The sequence below is a fragment of the Chelonoidis abingdonii genome, chromosome 3 (genome assembly GCF_003597395.2).
Source record: "Chelonoidis abingdonii isolate Lonesome George chromosome 3, CheloAbing_2.0, whole genome shotgun sequence".
Lineage (NCBI taxonomy): Eukaryota > Metazoa > Chordata > Testudines > Testudinidae > Chelonoidis > Chelonoidis abingdonii.
This window is the reverse complement of record NC_133771.1, coordinates 158,732,393-158,749,233: the sequence shown is the minus strand read 5'-3', so window position 1 is coordinate 158,749,233 and position 16,841 is coordinate 158,732,393. Positions and strand designations below refer to the sequence as shown.

Genomic DNA, 16,841 nt, shown 5'->3' with positions numbered 1-16,841 from the left:
ACCCTTGCCAGCCGGGGTCCCGGCTGCAGGCCCAGCTCAGCCCGCTGCCGCCCTACGTGAACAGAACCCCAGACCAGCAGCGGGCTGAGCGGGCCGGCAGCTTAAGATCAACATTTTAATTTCATTTCAAATGAAGCTTCTTAAACATTTTGAAAACCCTGTTTATTTTACAATACTAGTTTAGTTATATAATATATAGACTTATAGAGAGAGACCTTGCAAAAAACATTAAAATGTATTACTGGCACACCAAACCTTAAATTAGAGTGAATAAATGAAGACTCGGCACATTGCTTCTGAAAGGTTGCCGACCCCTGCCCTAGGGAGTGGAGGAGTTGGCAAGAGATGGGGAGTTCTAGGAGGAGTGAGCCCTGAGATCCAGCCTGGGAATGCAGACGTAGTCAAGAACCCAAGAGGGGGTAAAGTAGATGCAGAGGAAGCTCCAGCGGTAAATCAGATTGGGGGTGGAGGAATAAAATAGGAAAGACAGGTAAGAAGAGGTCCAGGGAGATAGTGACAGGGTCTGGGAGTACGTGAACGCTTGCATCTTTAGGAACTCTGGTCTGTGTCCACGGCTGGAGCAAGGGACTTACTTTCCAGACCAGACCAGAAAATGGTTAACTGTTGGAGATGCTGAAATGCCTATAGTTATCCTTGGGGACCCAGCCTACCCCTTAATGCCATGCCTCATGAAGCTGTACACAGGCAGCCTGGACAATAGGCAGGAGCTGTTCAACTATAGTCTGAGCAAGTGCAGAATGGTGGTAGAATGTGCCTTTGGACATTTAAAAGTGCGCTGGCACAGTTTACTGACTCGATTAGACCTCAGCGAAACCAATATTCTCATCGTTATTAGTGCTTGCTGTGTGCTCCACAATATCTGTGAGAGTAAGGAGGAGACATTTATGGTGGGGTGGGAGGTTGAGGCAAATCGCCTGGCCACTGATTACGCGCAGCCAGACACCACGGCAATTAGAAGAGCACAGCAGTGCATGGTGCACATCAGAAAAGCTTTGAAAACCAGTTTCATGACTGGTCAGGGGGCTACGGTGTGCAAGTTCTGTTTGTTTCTCCTTGATAAAAACCTTCCTCCTTGGTTCACTCTACTTCCCTGTAAATAAACCACCCTCCTGTCCCCCCTTTGATCACTGCTTGCAGCGGCAATAAAGTCATTGTTGTTCAATGTTCATGTATTCTTTATTACTTTGTCACACAAATAGGGAGATAACCGTCAAGGTATCCCGGGAGGGGTGGGGGAGAAGGGAAGGACAAGGCCACACTGCGCTTCAAAACTTTGAATGCCAGCTTTCTGTTACCTGGGCAGTCCTCTTGGGTGGAGTGGTTAGGTGGTCAGAGGCCTCCCACCGCGTTCTTTGGCGTCTGGGTGAGGAGACTATGGAACGTGGGGAGGAAGGTGGTTGGTAACACAGGGGCTGCAGCGGCGGTCTGTGTTCCTCCTGCTGCCTGTCCTGCTCAACAGTATGCCGGAGAATGAGTTTGATCCTCGAGTAGCCTGAGCATTGCTTCCTGCTTCCTTTCATCATGCTGATGCCACATCTCCTCCTGCTGGACCCTCCTGTCCTCTCGCACATCCCTCCTGACCTCACATTCATTTTGTGCTTTCCTGCAGTCTGAGATTGTCTGCCTCCATGCATTCTGCTGGGCTCTTTCAGTGTGGGAGGACTGCATGAGCTCAGAGAGCATGTCAGTGTGAGTGCTGTTTTTTTCGCCTTCTAATCTTCACTAGCCTCTGGGATGGAGACAATACAGCAAGTGTTGAAACATTTGCAGCTGCTGGAGGGAAAAAAGGGGAGAGTAATATTTAAAAATATACATTTTAGAGAACAATGGGTACACTCTTCCATGCTGTTAACATTACATAGCAAGTGTGCTTTCTTTACAAGGTCGCATTTTGACTCTTATATTGAGGGCCTGCCAGTTTGGTGTGAGAGATCACACATGCAGGGCCAGTGGGCAACAGAATTCAGCTTGCAGGCAGACATGGTAAGCCACAGTCTTTTGGCTTCTTTAACCTTCATAACATGTGGGAATGGTTTCAAACAGCAGCACTCTCATGTCCCATACCACGTACCCATCGGGTTGGCCATTTAAAAGGAGGGGCTGCAGTTTTCGGGTTAATGTGCAGCATAAACCCAACTAAAGCCCTCCACTCCACCCTATTCTCTGGGATGATCGCTTCAACCCTTCCCCCATTGTGTGGCGCACAGCGGGGATGATTTCTGTTCAGTCACACGCAAACAGCTCAGCAGGAACGTCCACCTCTGAATTTCCCCTTAATAAAATTCCCTTATTTCAAGCAGGTGACCATGAATGATATCACTCTCCTGAGGATAACATAAATAAAGAACAGATGTTGCTTGAATGCCGGCAAACACCGGGACCATATGCTGCCATGCTTTGTTATGCAGTGATTCCAGACTATGTACTACTGGCCTGGTGTGGTAAAGTGTCCTACCATGGAGGATGAAATAAGGCTGCCCTCCCCAGAAATCTTTTGCAAAGGCTTTGGGAGTACATACAGGAGAACTTCACTGAGATATCCCTGGAGGATTTCCACTCCATCCCCATACAGGTTAAGTGACTTTTCCAGTAGCAGTACTGGCCGCGAATGCATCCCAAGTCTTCAGGGCAAATTAATCATTAAACACACTTGTTTTAAACCATGTACAATATTTACAAAGGCACACTCACTAGAGGTGTCTTCTCTGCTTTCAAGGTCCGTGAGCCTGCCTTGGATGGGTTGGAAGGGTACCAGGTCCAGGGTGATTAACTGTCCCTGACTGTCAGGGAAAATGTTTTCTCCACTTCCTTGCTGTGCACTAACTTCAATGTCCTCCTCCTCCTCCTCCTCTTCCTCGTCCCCTAAATCTGCATCCCTGTTGCATGAGAGTCCATTGACAGAGTCAAAGCACAGAGGTGGGGTAGTTGTAGGGGCACCCCCCAGAATGGCATGCAGCTCATCATAGAAGCAACATGTCTGGGGCTCTGCCCCGGAGTGGCCGTTTGCCTCTCTGGTTTTTTGGTAGGCTTGCCTCAGCTCCTTAGATTTCACATGGCACTGCTGTGGGTCCCTGTTATGGTCTCTGTCCTTCATGCCCTTTGAGATTTTTTCAAACATTCTGGCATTTCGTCTTTTGGAATGGAGTTTGGAGAGCACAGATTCATCTCCCCATACAGTGATCAGATCCAGTACCTCCCGTTCGGTCCATGTTGGAGCTCTTTTGTGATTCTGGTACTCCATGGTCACCTGTGCTGATCAGCTCACCATGCTAGCCAAACAGGGAATGAAATTCAAAATTTCATGGGGATTTTCCTGTCTACCTGGCCAGCGCATTGGAGTTGAGTGCTGTCCAAAGCGGTCATAATGTAGCACTCTGGGATAGCTCCTGGAGGCCAATACCGTCGAACTGCGTCCACACTACCCCAAATTTGACGCAGCAAGGTCAATTTCAGCACTAATCCCCTCATCGGGTAGGAGTACCGAAATCAATTTTAAGAGCCCTTTAAGTCGACAGCAATGGCTTCGTCGTGTGGATGGGTGCAGGGTAAAATCGATCTAACGCTGCTAAATTTGACCTAAACTCGTAATGTAGACCAAGGTTAGGAGTCACCCCAGTGGTGAGTAATGAATCCTATGACACAGCCAGATTTCATATTGTGGTTATAGCCACGTCTCTCAGATCCAAAGAAGTGCAAAAGAAAACAAATGCTGATGGAGACTTCAGGGGACATTAGAATCACGGACACACTGTGATCATCAAACATATCCCATTACTGATTTGTAGTATTTTACAGTAGCCTGCATGGTGTCTTCCATCAAACTTGTTCTTGTGATTTCACACTGCAAATATTTATATATTTTGCTGGTCAAGGCGTTTATAGACTGACTATGCCTCTTCTAGCTGTTGTTTTTCTTCTTCTCTAGACTATATAAATTTAGCTCCCTCTGTCTCATCTTTCAGTCCTCGTATCACTTTTTTGATGGTTTTCTCTATATTTTTTTATCAAACTAGGGTTTATCTCTGCATGAAATGGCCCCCAAAAGTGATCCATTCTGTCATCAACTTACAATTCTGCAATCTTGCACGTCTTTCTTCATTTCACCTTGTCTGACACAACAACTAAATGTTGGGCTTACATGTACTGTTCTGCTTATCCAATCATTTGAAAATGCTTTTTCTCCACATTGCCCTGCCAATGTACCTCAGCCCAGACCCAAAGAAATCATCTCTGAGGACGAGAGACTAGTTAGTCATTCATATCCTTTAAGTCTCCAGTATCTTTGCTGAAACTCCCAACAGGCGTGACAATTAGTGTAAATTATGATGGCCGCTTAAGTGACGAAGATAGAAATCTAGTAGATCTAGCTGGGAATTTTCCATCTATTATTTTTCAACGAAAAATGCAGTTTCTGCAAAATTGAGATGTTGTGCGGCCTGGGTACCTGACCCACAAGATAGAATAGGGACATGATACCTATAACTACAGCTCTCATGTGGCATGACAATGAAATCCAATTTAATGTTGATCTGATTCAGAATTTATTTTTTTTTGTTTGGAGTCAGTTCAACAAAGCAAAATGAAACATTCCTCTTTGGTAATATCAAAATGGTAGAAATGAAACAAAAGTTCTGAAATGAAATGTTCCATGAAACCATTTGATATTTCAACTTTTTACTCAAATTCAGGTGGGAGTGGGAGAAATATCAAAATATACAAATTTCCCAGCAGATAGAAATTCTGATTTTCTCTTAGCTCTAGTATCTAGCCAAAGAGCCATAAACTGACTCATTTTATAAAGCCACTGCCCAGGCATTAGAATAGAACACTGGTCTCCACTGACCTGTGCTGAGTTAGAATGTATGGTCTAGATTTATTTTGCAGTCTATTCTGCAGACATGCTGAAGTACTTACCAGACAGACATTATGAAGTCTTGGCTAACGCAGCAGTGGAATTCCTTCCAGGAAGTGATCCATGATCCAGTGAAAGGCAACAAGTTAATTGGAAATAAATTTCAACACAACTTAGTTAACCTGTAGAACTCCCTGCCACAATAAAGTCACTGAAACCAAGAGTGTAGTACAATTAAAAAGAGGATTACATGGTCATAGGAATGAGAACACTCACATTTATATTTGATAGAGTACACGAAATATAAGGAACATAATTAATCTTCCAGCATCAGAGCATAAGCCCAGCACATACTCCTTGGGTTATGAAGAAATTTACTTTACAAGCAGGCTATCCCATAATTTCCCATCATAAGGAATCTTGCATCTTCCTTTTGAACATTCAATAATAACCTCTTCAGAAAGAATCTGCTAATTCCACAGTCCACCACACTTCAGTAGTGTTTTTCCTCATCGTCAATTTAAATTTTCCTTAGATCAGTTTCACCCCTTGCTCCTAGTTTGTTTCCCAAAAAACATTTTTCCCCCTCCTGGGCATTCTCATCTTATCAGTATCTCCCTGCCTACTGTACACTGCAGCAGGCTGCTCTGTTTTGCAACAGATTGCCTCTGGCAGAGTATTGGAAAGATGAGGAAGAATATGATATGGTAATTCTATTTAATCACAAACTGAAGCATCGCCTGGGTTTTCACAGCACACAGGGCAGTAATTCCACCATGCAGATGCTCAGATACCACTGTAATAACCTAGTTTGAACACCTAATGTTAGACTTTAGAGGAAATAGGTGGCTAGATGGAGATATCTGGTTCAATCAATTAGCCCCTTATTTCACATTTTACTTATTTAATTCAAGGTTCTGTAGTTCCCATTGAAATGTTTTTCACTAGTAAAAATGCCCCCCATTATTAAAACCAATCAGTGGGCAGCCTGCACCATTCTCAGTGTCTGGCAGTGCAATGGTGTAGCAGGAGCTAAGACAGATTTAAGAAGATGGCTTGTTCTGATATTTAAAAGGTATAGCATGATATCGTAAATCCAGCTTTCTCCATCCACATACACTACAGTGTAGAGCAGCGACGCTGTATATTTTAAATAGCCAGAAAATTGGCCTAGCTCATAATGATTTTTCATTTATTGCCTGTGCTTCAGATTTATTTTGTGTTCACGTGCAGGTGGGAAATACATAGTGTCGGGTCCACAGAGAGGTGGAGGCCAAATGTGCTGGATGTGGGAGCGTAGCAGAGCATTGTAAGGTGTTGGGGGGCTGGAAGGCAAGAACATGCTGACAACCCGGCTGCCCTCAACTCAGAAGCAGGAATAATGCATCCAGAATCCCTTTCTTTTCTTCCTCCTCTCCAGCCACTTTCCTTTTACCCTATCACTCAAGGAAATTAAAAGAGCATTAAAAATGCAGGTGGGAGATGAGATGATGACCAACAGGGTTGATGGAGGAGGAAGGATCTGAGCAATTAAAACTTAACCTGCACTCCAGCAAATAATTTCCTTATAAAACATAATTTGCATTTTCTTCTGCTGCTCTGGTAAATGAAATTTAAATATTTAACCAGAGTCCCAGTGTCACTGGGGCTGCAGCATGTGCCATCCCCCAATGGGAGAAGGAGAGCAAACATTTCACTAACAAGATGAGCAATGCTGCTTGTCATTCACTCGAACTGGTCCACTCCTTACACAGCTTTGCAACCCACTCACCCTTCTGTTTGTGACAGATCTGTAAGCTGCATACAGACACACAGGCAATTGCTAAGATGCTTCATGCATGAGGTGCATGGTACTTCCACTGATGCACCTTGTGTCATTTTCCAAAATGACAATGGGCCAATGGGCCATCAGCACAGCAAAAAATGTCCTGTGGCCCACTGCAGTCAGGACCAGCAATAAAACTCTTGGGCTGTTCCATGCAAACTAGAGATCACAGAAACATCAATGGGGATAGCTCCACAAAGGGATGGATAGTCTCATTTTCAGAAGTGTCCGAGTACCCACAAATCCTATAGAAGTCAATGGGAGCTGCAGGTGCTCGATACCTTTGAAAAACAATTCACCAGTGACTAGGCCCTAGTCCATAACCCTGCTACGGCTACTGCAGGATGGTTCCGTAGAGTATGTTTGATAGTCCTTTGTCTAGATGTTTTTTTCGATGTCCCAAGCAATGAATCTTCTGCCAGTTCCTCAGGTAACTATTCCACAGGCTTCCTGATAGCCACCCCAAATGTCCCTTTTCTTATTTCATCCTATCTCGCCTACTTCTACACCCTTAAAGTCACCCTAGATAACACCTTTGTTCCCTTGAGGTTTACACCATTCAGGTATATTTAGATTGTTTTATCGACACATTTAAGGCTTAGTTGCTCCCTGTCCCACCCTCCACCCCTCTGCAGAGGCCAGGCACAGAAGCCCACTGAAGATTCCAACCATGTCAGAACTGGTACTGCTATGGACCCACAGTCGGGACGGTTCTTCCCTTCTGATCCCTGTGGAAATCCCAAGAAGTGTGAAGATTTGGTCCATGCCCCCTGTTGTTTATTTACTGGGCCTAACCTATAGTCAGTGCAGCCTTAAGGAGTGTGCAGGTATATGTGAGGTGTGCAGCTATTGCTAGCTGAGAACAGCTTCAGGCAGCATTGGTGTGATGTCAGGATGGAAGGAACAAGTGGGTTAAACAACAGTGGAAAATCTTCCTCGGAAGCGCAAGTGAAGACGTTAAGAAGAAAAGCAGAACAGTGAATGACCTTGCTTCCTTTGACATTTCTGAGTGATGTCTTCCTCTGGAGCCGTGGCCCAAAGCTTCCTGTCTGAATATGCCAAGAAACAAGGAGAAGAGATCAGCATGACACTGTAGCCTGCAGGACCACTTGTGGGGAGAGAGTTGTGCTTCTCTTCATCTTAGTCAACGTGGAGCCATGGCAAAGAAACTGTCAGGCGCTTTTAAGCTCATTTCAATCAGGGCCTATATCTTGCCTTGAGAGAGGGGCAGAGGGGACAGCCACAGCACTGATGTGAATTGTGTGATGCAGCTAATGTATTGAGGAGGGGACAAGTTGGATGCAACTGAGAAATGGCGCCCCAAGAAGATAGAAATGATCTTTAGTGTTTTATTCTATCTCTTCATAGACCCCTTTGGGAGTAGTATTAATGAGAAATGTTATCTAGCCCAGTAGACGTAAAAGGAAATCCATTTAAGAAGCCACCGTCTGGATGGATAGTGCCGCCTCCAGTTATGTCTTAGCTTCAGCGGCCCAGCTACTGTGCTGCAACTGTGCCAGGGTATGCTTGTAGCATGGAGGCTTCCTACACCAGTGGCAGGGTTCCTCCATCAATGTAACTAATTCTTCTCTCTGAGAACCAGTACCTAGGTCAACGGAAGAATTCTTCCATCGACCTAGCTGCATCTACAGTGGGGGTTAGGTTGACCTAATTATGTCACGCAGTGTGTAAAACTTTTTCACAGCCTTGAGCACTGTAGCTAGGTTGACCTAAGTTTTAGGTGTGGACCAGGCCTCAGAAAAAGTTAGCAGAGCTTACAAATGCTTAAATGTGGAGGAACTGGATGACTCAGGGGACTGGGTGCTGCTTCAGATATCACCTGGGCTGAGTGTACCAGCTATAATTACCTGGTGGCTGTTCAGTGGCCTGTGGGAAATTAGTGGGTGTCTCTCAGTTCCATTCCTACTGGACTGATGGAATAATATGATTACTTGGCTCTTAATACAGCACTTTTCACATAATGATCCCCAAAGACGTTGTATACATCACATCTAGTTTTAACTGGCAGTGTCAGCAGAGAGATCAAGAACTGAATGGGCCTGAACACCATTTTAACCCAGATCAGGTTTGAAGAGAGGGTTTGGCCATACCAGCTCAATCATTGGTTGGCCTAGACTGACATTTTGCTTCCAGCAAGGGCCAGTACTTTATGCTTTAAAGGGAGGGAAGGAAACGGCTTTGTACACCCAGCTAAAGAACATCTTATATATTAGAGCACTGCTCTGACTAAGGGCTATGCAGAAGATGCACCTCCCTAAGGAGAGTTCTGAGAGACACCAAATGCTTCTGGAATTCCTGGGGAACACAGCTGCTGCACCACCCTTTAGAACCTACAGGAAACAACTTGTACTTCCTTCCTCAGCCAGCTCTACCAGTTAGTGCAGAAAAGGGTTGGCTCTGCTTCCTTCCAATCCCTTTGGAGAGACTAGTGCCTACAGAGGCAATAATCCTGCCCAGCCCTTTGTTTTGGGGAAGCACAAGAGTTGCATCTGTATCTAGCCCCTGTGAGTGCTATGAAAGGGCAGAGGGCTCTTTGCTCCCTCCACTCCTATGCATCCACTCAGGGGACCAGCCACAATCTGGTGTCAACGCTTTACTACTGTATTTAGGAGCGGGTGTCACTGATGTAACCCTGAAGCCAGATTTGCTTACATGTATCGTGCAAGACTACAGATGGTTACAATCTAACCAAGCCCTTTTGAAAACCCAGGAACACAACCGACAAAATACCTGGGGGGGTGGCATGAGTGAAGCTTTCAGTACCCCTCTCCCTGCTCTGTGGATAAAGAGGAGACATTAATCATCAGCCAATCCAGGGCCATTTACTTTAACCTCATTTAACACTAATTTCTAATATGAGTTTTTCATTGTAATCAAACAAAGGTTTTTTGGGGGGTTAATTAAAATAATTACAGGGACATTTCATTTAAATAAATTGCTCCCTGGAGTTCAGTTAATGCAGGTGTTAAAACTGGATGATGAAGATGATTATTATGGACTTTGAAAAGAGACGCATAGGCAAAGGGCAGAGAGAAAATGGAAATGGGACACAGTGAATAGATTATCTGGATGATCTGCTACGTGGATTAATGGACTGAATCCTTTACACTGTATCTACAGTGTGGTTTGTGTATAGCACCTTCAATAAAGCAGATGCATGGATTCCCCTTTCCCGCTCTTTTACAAGTTACTGGGCTTGTTACAGGAATCACTACATGAAATCTATGGCCTTGTTATATAGGAAGCCAGACTAGATGACCACAATGGTCCCTTCTGGCCTTGAAATCTATGTATCTTCAAGATCCTGATAGTCTGAGGTTCTGTCTCACTCTCTGCATATGAAAGTCAATAAAGCATCACACAGTGCTGGAGTAGAAACCAGACCATTCCTTCTCACCAGAAAGCATCCCAAGTGAGATTCTGTTCTGGCTTCTAGTTGATCTTTGTCCCAGACTCAAACAATGCTGTCCCTCTCTAAACAAATTAAAACGAGTGTTGCCCTTTGCTCCTCAATGGTTTCCCAGGGGAGTCAAACAATTGCAGAAAAGGAACACCTGAGTAAACAAAATGGCTGCTCATCAGGGGATGCCAGGTGTGAGCAGTCTGGATAGCCCTGCAAACTGCAGCTGCCTTTTCAAAGTCTGGAGAGGGCCAGGCAAAACATTCCATTGATAAATGAACATTCTATGATGCTGTGTAGGGTGACTAGATGTCCTGATTTTATAGGGACAGTCCCAATATTTAGGACTTTTTCTTATATAGGCTCCTATTATCCCCCTACCCGTGTCCCGATTTTTCACACTTGCTATCTGGTCATCCTAATGCTGTCTGATCCTGGAAAAGTGTGAGTCTTTTGTTCTCCTCTCATGGCTGGTTTACATATGAGAATAAGTGTTTACTACAGCTATCCATTAAGGGAGTTACTCCTTGTGAAAGGGTGTCCATCCCACACAAGCCCAGATTGGGTTAACATGGACCAGAAGGGGCCAATTAATCTCATACGATGCACCTGGAGGGAAGTCAGGGATTGATAAACACTAATTGCAGATTAATCCCAGCTGGGAAAGGAGCTGGATTAGGATTAGAAACCAGGAAGTGAGCACAAGAAGAGGCTGCAGGAAAGGAATCTGTAATCACTACCTAGAGGGAAAGGAAGTAGGCCAGGGATAAGGAGGTGATCCAGGGAGAGGTGATCCTGGGGTCTTGCCCTGGACTGGGAAGTCTGGCAAGAGGCCAAGAAGGGTGAAGTAGCATCAGATGGGGCAAGAGCTAATTCCCAGATTTAGCCACAAGGAGGGACCCCTTCACACTCCTTTAGCTCCCGAGGTATAGGCTCACGCTTTTAGTACTATCAGTCTGTAGATTGCCACGTATTCGCAGGGGCAAAAGAAAATGCAGGCCTGTTATTTACCAGGCTGCACATGGCAACAGACTATATAGGTAAGAGATGCAAGGGGAGTATGTGTCACGAGGCAAACTGCAGACACGCACACAACTAAAATTAATCAATTTAAATTTTATTGGGGATAGTTACAAGGGGTAAGGGAGAAGCTTATGATTAGCTAATAGAGTTAACAAAACCTAAAACACACAATGCCTAAATATCTACTAACAATATTTACAAAAAAAAAATGCAGCATTTAGTAATAACTGATACTTACAAATACAAACCAACACATCACGACCGGCAAACGTAGAAGCTCTATTTGAAACACGTGAGCTGAGAGAGAGGCTTCGAGGTGATCAGGCTCGGTTACGGCATACACGGCATACACGGGATACACGGGACACGTTTTCTCCTCTCTCTGCCTGCACATGGCAGGGCAACCCCTAAAATACCCACTATGACATCACAGAAGTGTCATAGTGGACAGACCCCAAAACCTGTGTGTGTTCGCCTCTGATTGGCACAAGCAATGTTTACACCAAATAGGGGAGCAGGTGCCAAAAGGTCTGGCTTCGCCCCCAAAAGGTGAGGTAATGCATATTGTTGTAGAATGCGTTCAACACTGAAAGACAAAGGAAGAGGCCAGGGCAATACCGGTATGGCAAGTGATACAGGATGCAGACAGGAACCCATTCTAACACAGTCCTCTATCCAGTCCTCACTAATGGTGAGGGTTGCACTTGCCTAGCACTGTTTATTGCATGGCATTGCTATTCAAACATGAAGCTGACTGTTTTGGGTTATGCCCCTTTAGCAGGCAAAGGGATGGAATATTGGACTCTGACAGTTCCCTTGCATTCTGTGGCAGTTGGGAGATGAAGCGGGGAGGTCTAGGTTGGATGTTAGGAAACACTATTTCACTACGAGTGTGGTGAAGCACTGGAAGGGGTTACCTAGGGAGGTGGCGGAATCTCCATCCTTAGAGGTTTTAAGGCCCTGCTTGACAAATCCCTGGCTGGGATGATTTAGTTGGTGTTGGTCCTGCTCTGAGCAGGGGGTTGGACTAGATGACCTCCTGAGGTCTCTTCCAACCCTGATATTCTATGATTCTATGAAGGGGTAATTGGGGAGAGGAGGAACATGTAATCACAGCCGCAGGAAGAGGAAGAGTCCCTGGGACCTGTGGGATGGGTGTGACAAGAACAGTGTGAGGGGAAATGAAATGGAGCTAATCTAACCTCTGTGTATGGCTGAAATAGTCCCAACCTGGGAAACTCTTTCACCACATTCAAATTCAGGAGAGAAAAACTCTCTGAGAAATTGATGACATCTCTGTATCCAAAGCTCTGAAGATCCACTTGCCAGCTAAAGGCTGTGACCTGACTCTCCAATGCTGCATTCCACTGCTCACGTGCATTACAAAAACATCTCCCAGCCCTCTGCACTGCCCCAGCCTTGCTGAAAGCCTAGATCTGGAACCTCAGCATTTCTGACCGATGTAGGTTACTGGGAGCTCAGTGCTCTCTGCCAAGCCATTCGCCCTTTCCCCCATCCTTCTGTTCTGGTATCTTCTCACCACGGTAGAGATCAACACCTCCAATGGTGTGACTCAGAAGTTCTCTTTACCATCAGACTTGCTGCCATGCAACTGTGACTCTGAGAACTTGCTAGGGATAGGAAGTGCATTACAGCTTGGTTTGAAACACAAATTGTCCCTATGCTACTGCCAGTGACAGGAGAACTACAAGAGTTCTGGGTACACCTAAGCATATTCTTTTCTGTGACAGCAACTTGTGCCAACTACCTCCTTATCTACAAATCAATAAAAAGAGCAACAAGGAGTGGGTATTCAATATGTATGCCATAAGGAACAAATTTTCTCCAGCTCATCTCTGTAAAGTGTATATGTGCAACATATATCATTCAATATGCTGTATGTACTATACTCGGTGAGCCAGACAGTCAGACAGTTTAGGCATATATGTGGACACACAAAATGCTCTTCAGTTGCATGTTTAATCTGTGCATTTGCACATTGGGTGGTTGTACACACCAAGGGTAATCAGTGCAACTGGGCACACTGTGGTGTGTTTACAAACCTACAATATCAGGAAATTAGACCCTTTGTGTGTGTGTGTATAGTGTATATTTTATACACTGCATGCATGGTAGGGCATAGATGTCAGATCTTCTAAACTTCACTACATGTACAGTATCTGTTGGGTAGTTGAATTTGTAAGATGAAGTGGGTGGGTGTTTTCAATATGTATTTCAATTTATTTTATTAAATGTATCAGCTACACAGACAACAGAATGAACTACTGTATTTATGTCCGCAGTGTACATAAAAGTAATCAACAGTCAAAGCAGCACACAAATCAATGAAGCACTTTCCATAGACTCCAACTTCAATATATTGAGCCCAAAAGAGGCAATACATTATAGACAAGTTACATTTTCAGAGACAAAAATGCAAGTCTCCACTTCCCTATTATGAGGGCAAGGAGTGAAAGTAATAAGGTCAGATTTTCAAAATTACTATGTGTGGATGTACATATACATAATTTGCATACACAATTATAAGCACATGTGCAATTCCAGTGGCTGCACAGATAAATTGTGTCTAGAGCAGTGGTCTTCCACCTGTGGTTCACAGGCCTCTGGTGACTATGAAAATAAAGTTTCAGATCCCAGAAAAAGACATTCTGTTTTTCTAATCAATCAAAAGTATGTGATTTCCCCCTACCAACAGGGACAAAACCCGAAAGTGTTGTTGCTACCATAGAAGCCCACAGTTTAGCACCCTTTTTCACACTGCATCAAATACTGTGCTAAACATATGCAACATTTATAGTTGAATTCTGTTCATTCAGTTTTCAGTCTAAGACTTCTATGCCAGGGGTCCATGAACCACAGGTTGAATTTCCAAAGGGTTCCATGCCTCCATTCAAAATCTTTTAGGGGGTCTGCAAACGAAAAAAGGTTAAAAACCACTGGTCTAGAGCATAGGTTCTTCTAAACCAACTCGAGTGGGTGGGTATTATAAAATATGTATGTAAGGGATTCCCTGCTTGCCTCTTTTTGAGTCTTGCTCACACTGGGTAATTCCAAGAACTTCTCGACCACGATTTATTTGTGAAATTCCTTCAGGAGGTGAAGGCCCCAAAGTTGCAAACCAAGGAAAACACTGTGATAAAATATTGTAAAGGAGAAAAATAGAAAGGGGGGACAAAACCAGTTCCTAGCTACAGAATGATTGCATGGAGCTCAAGAAAGGATACCAATAAGGTAGTGGGAAGTAGTGGTTAAAGCAGGAGGCTGCGAGTCCAGATACCTGGATTTTTTCCCCAACTCCTCCACTGATTCCCTGTGTAGCTTTGGGCAAGTCATGAAACCTTTCGGTGCCTCTGTTAACCCTTCTCTACAATGGGGATAGTGATGCTGATCCAAAAGGTAAAGAACATTGAGATCCTTGGAGAGAAACTGTCATACACTACAAGTAGAAAAGTATCATCACTAAACAAGATTGGCCAGATCCTGAGAGAGCATAAATTGGAATAATTCAATTAAAGTCAATGGAGCTATGCCCATTTACACCAGCTGAGGACTTGGCCCCAGGATCTTAAATATATACCTTGTATATCCTAACTGAGTAAATGTAGTCCTCTATCGGGAATACATAATACTTGATCCACTGCTGATTGAAATCAGTACAAAAATATCTATTGACTTCAGCGAGGTTTGGATCAGATCCTCAGGCCTCGATTCAGGAAAGTACTTAAGCAGGAACTTAACTTTGAGGACCTGATGCCTGATGACTCCCAATGATGCCAATAAACCTACGTACATGCTTAAATTATGCACCTGCTTAAATACCTTGCTGATTTGGAGCCTTACTGCTTGATCCTGCTAGTTGCTAAGCACTCTGGCTCTGATACAGCAGAGCACAGTAAGCCCATGCTTAACTTTAAGTACATGCACGCTCCCACTGAAGTCAATGGGACTATGCACTTGATTAAAATTAATTATGTTTTTAAATGCTTTGCTAAAGCAAGACCAAAATGCTCAGTACTTTGCAGGATTGAGCTCTTACTGAGTATGTGAGAATATTAATGAATTAGGTTATCTAGACACACAGTGCCAAATCCTGCTCTCACTTACAGTAATGTAAATCTAAAGTATCTCCACTGAAGTCAGTGGAGTCCCTCCAAATTTACACCAGCGTACCTGAGAGCAGAATTTGGCTCAGAGTGCATTAACTGTCTCTGGGGTGTTCTGTAATTTGAAGGATACCTTCACTCGAGCGTCTAAGTTTCTCACTGATGCTGCAGAACTATCTATTATTTTAGGTAATCAGGAGATTATTTTCCATCTCTGTAATATTAATTTCTTGGCTTCTATCAGCATTGCCCGGAGGAATAATCTTTCATCCTTGTTACACACATCACCTATTATTGATAAATTCCCTAATATGTATAGTGCTTTTGTCAGCCTTTGAATTGAATACATTTATGCAGCGGTTACTGTTTTAATCTTTAAAATATACCCTAAATGCCAGGACGCTATTTTTCTCATGACTTATCTAATATCTTTTGCTTTTTTCCCCTAGTAATAGTTTGAATTATCAGAGGCAAACACTGACGCAAAGGACTCTCAGAGGCATCTAGTGGTTCAGAGGAGAAACTGCATTTCATGGCTGAATTTTGTTCATCCTTCTGTATGTTGTATAGTAGCCCCTGGAGTCAGTGGCTAATGATCACTGCTGTGTGACAGGGGTTTAACCTTTTCCAGCCATAATCAATATCATGTGACTGGGAGCCAGGGAAAAAAGATCAGTCTCTTTAACAGTTCTCCGATGTGTCAAACCTTTATTACACCTGTGAAACTACAGCTGCAAACACAACAGGCTGGAGGAGAACAGGAACTGCTCTGCATCCATTCGTGGAGTGCCGCTGGTGCATGTAGGGAGCAGACTGCATCTCGGTGGGGGTATTAGCTCCAGGGTGATATTAGGTGCATAAACCAACAGTCTGTGTTTAGGAGGATGAGTGGGGTTTTAGAAGGGGATGCATGTAACTGTGGCAGCTATGCTCAACCTGCAATAATTCTGTAGTTGGAATACTGTTCATATCAGAGTTTATATCAGACTCAGCAGCATTTTGTACTGTAATAGCTTCACTTTTAATGTGTGCATTAAATCATACAAGCAAATTGCATGACGGGCAGAATTCAGCATCATACCTCATGTCACCCTAATATGAGGTATGATGAATCAAGAAGCAATCAAAGGATTCTGCCTAAATGGCCCACTAAATCTATACATCAAAGACTCATTTAAGCCTTTCTTTTTAAGTGTTATTATTTGTATTTCATTAGCATCTAGAGGTTACAAATGAGAGCCAGGCCAATTGTACTGGTCACTGTATGAGCACAATTTACAGTCTAAAGGAACCTTAGGAGAAAGGAAAGGATATTTAGTAGTATGTAACGCATGTGTGTGTGCGCGCGCGCACGCGTGCACACATCCATGCACCTGTCACTAGTTGGGATCACAATTGCTCAGATGTGTGCCATGTTACTAGCAGATCTTGACCTTTCCTCTAAGGGGCCTGTGCTTTTGGCAAATCAGCCTTTTAGTCCCACCATTCAACAATCCTTCAAGCAGTCCATGGTCTGGTGACATCTGGGGTGACATCTAGAGGGTTACAACAGTGTGCCTTGAAAGAGAATTCTTA

General features: G+C 44.0%; 1 pseudogene; it reads right to left on the bottom strand.

The window, feature by feature from the left end:
* Window positions 1-1,268: 1,268 nt before the first annotated feature.
* Window positions 1,269-3,262, bottom strand: LOC142046494 (uncharacterized; annotated as a pseudogene).
* Between the last annotated feature and the right edge of the window lie 13,579 nt (window positions 3,263-16,841).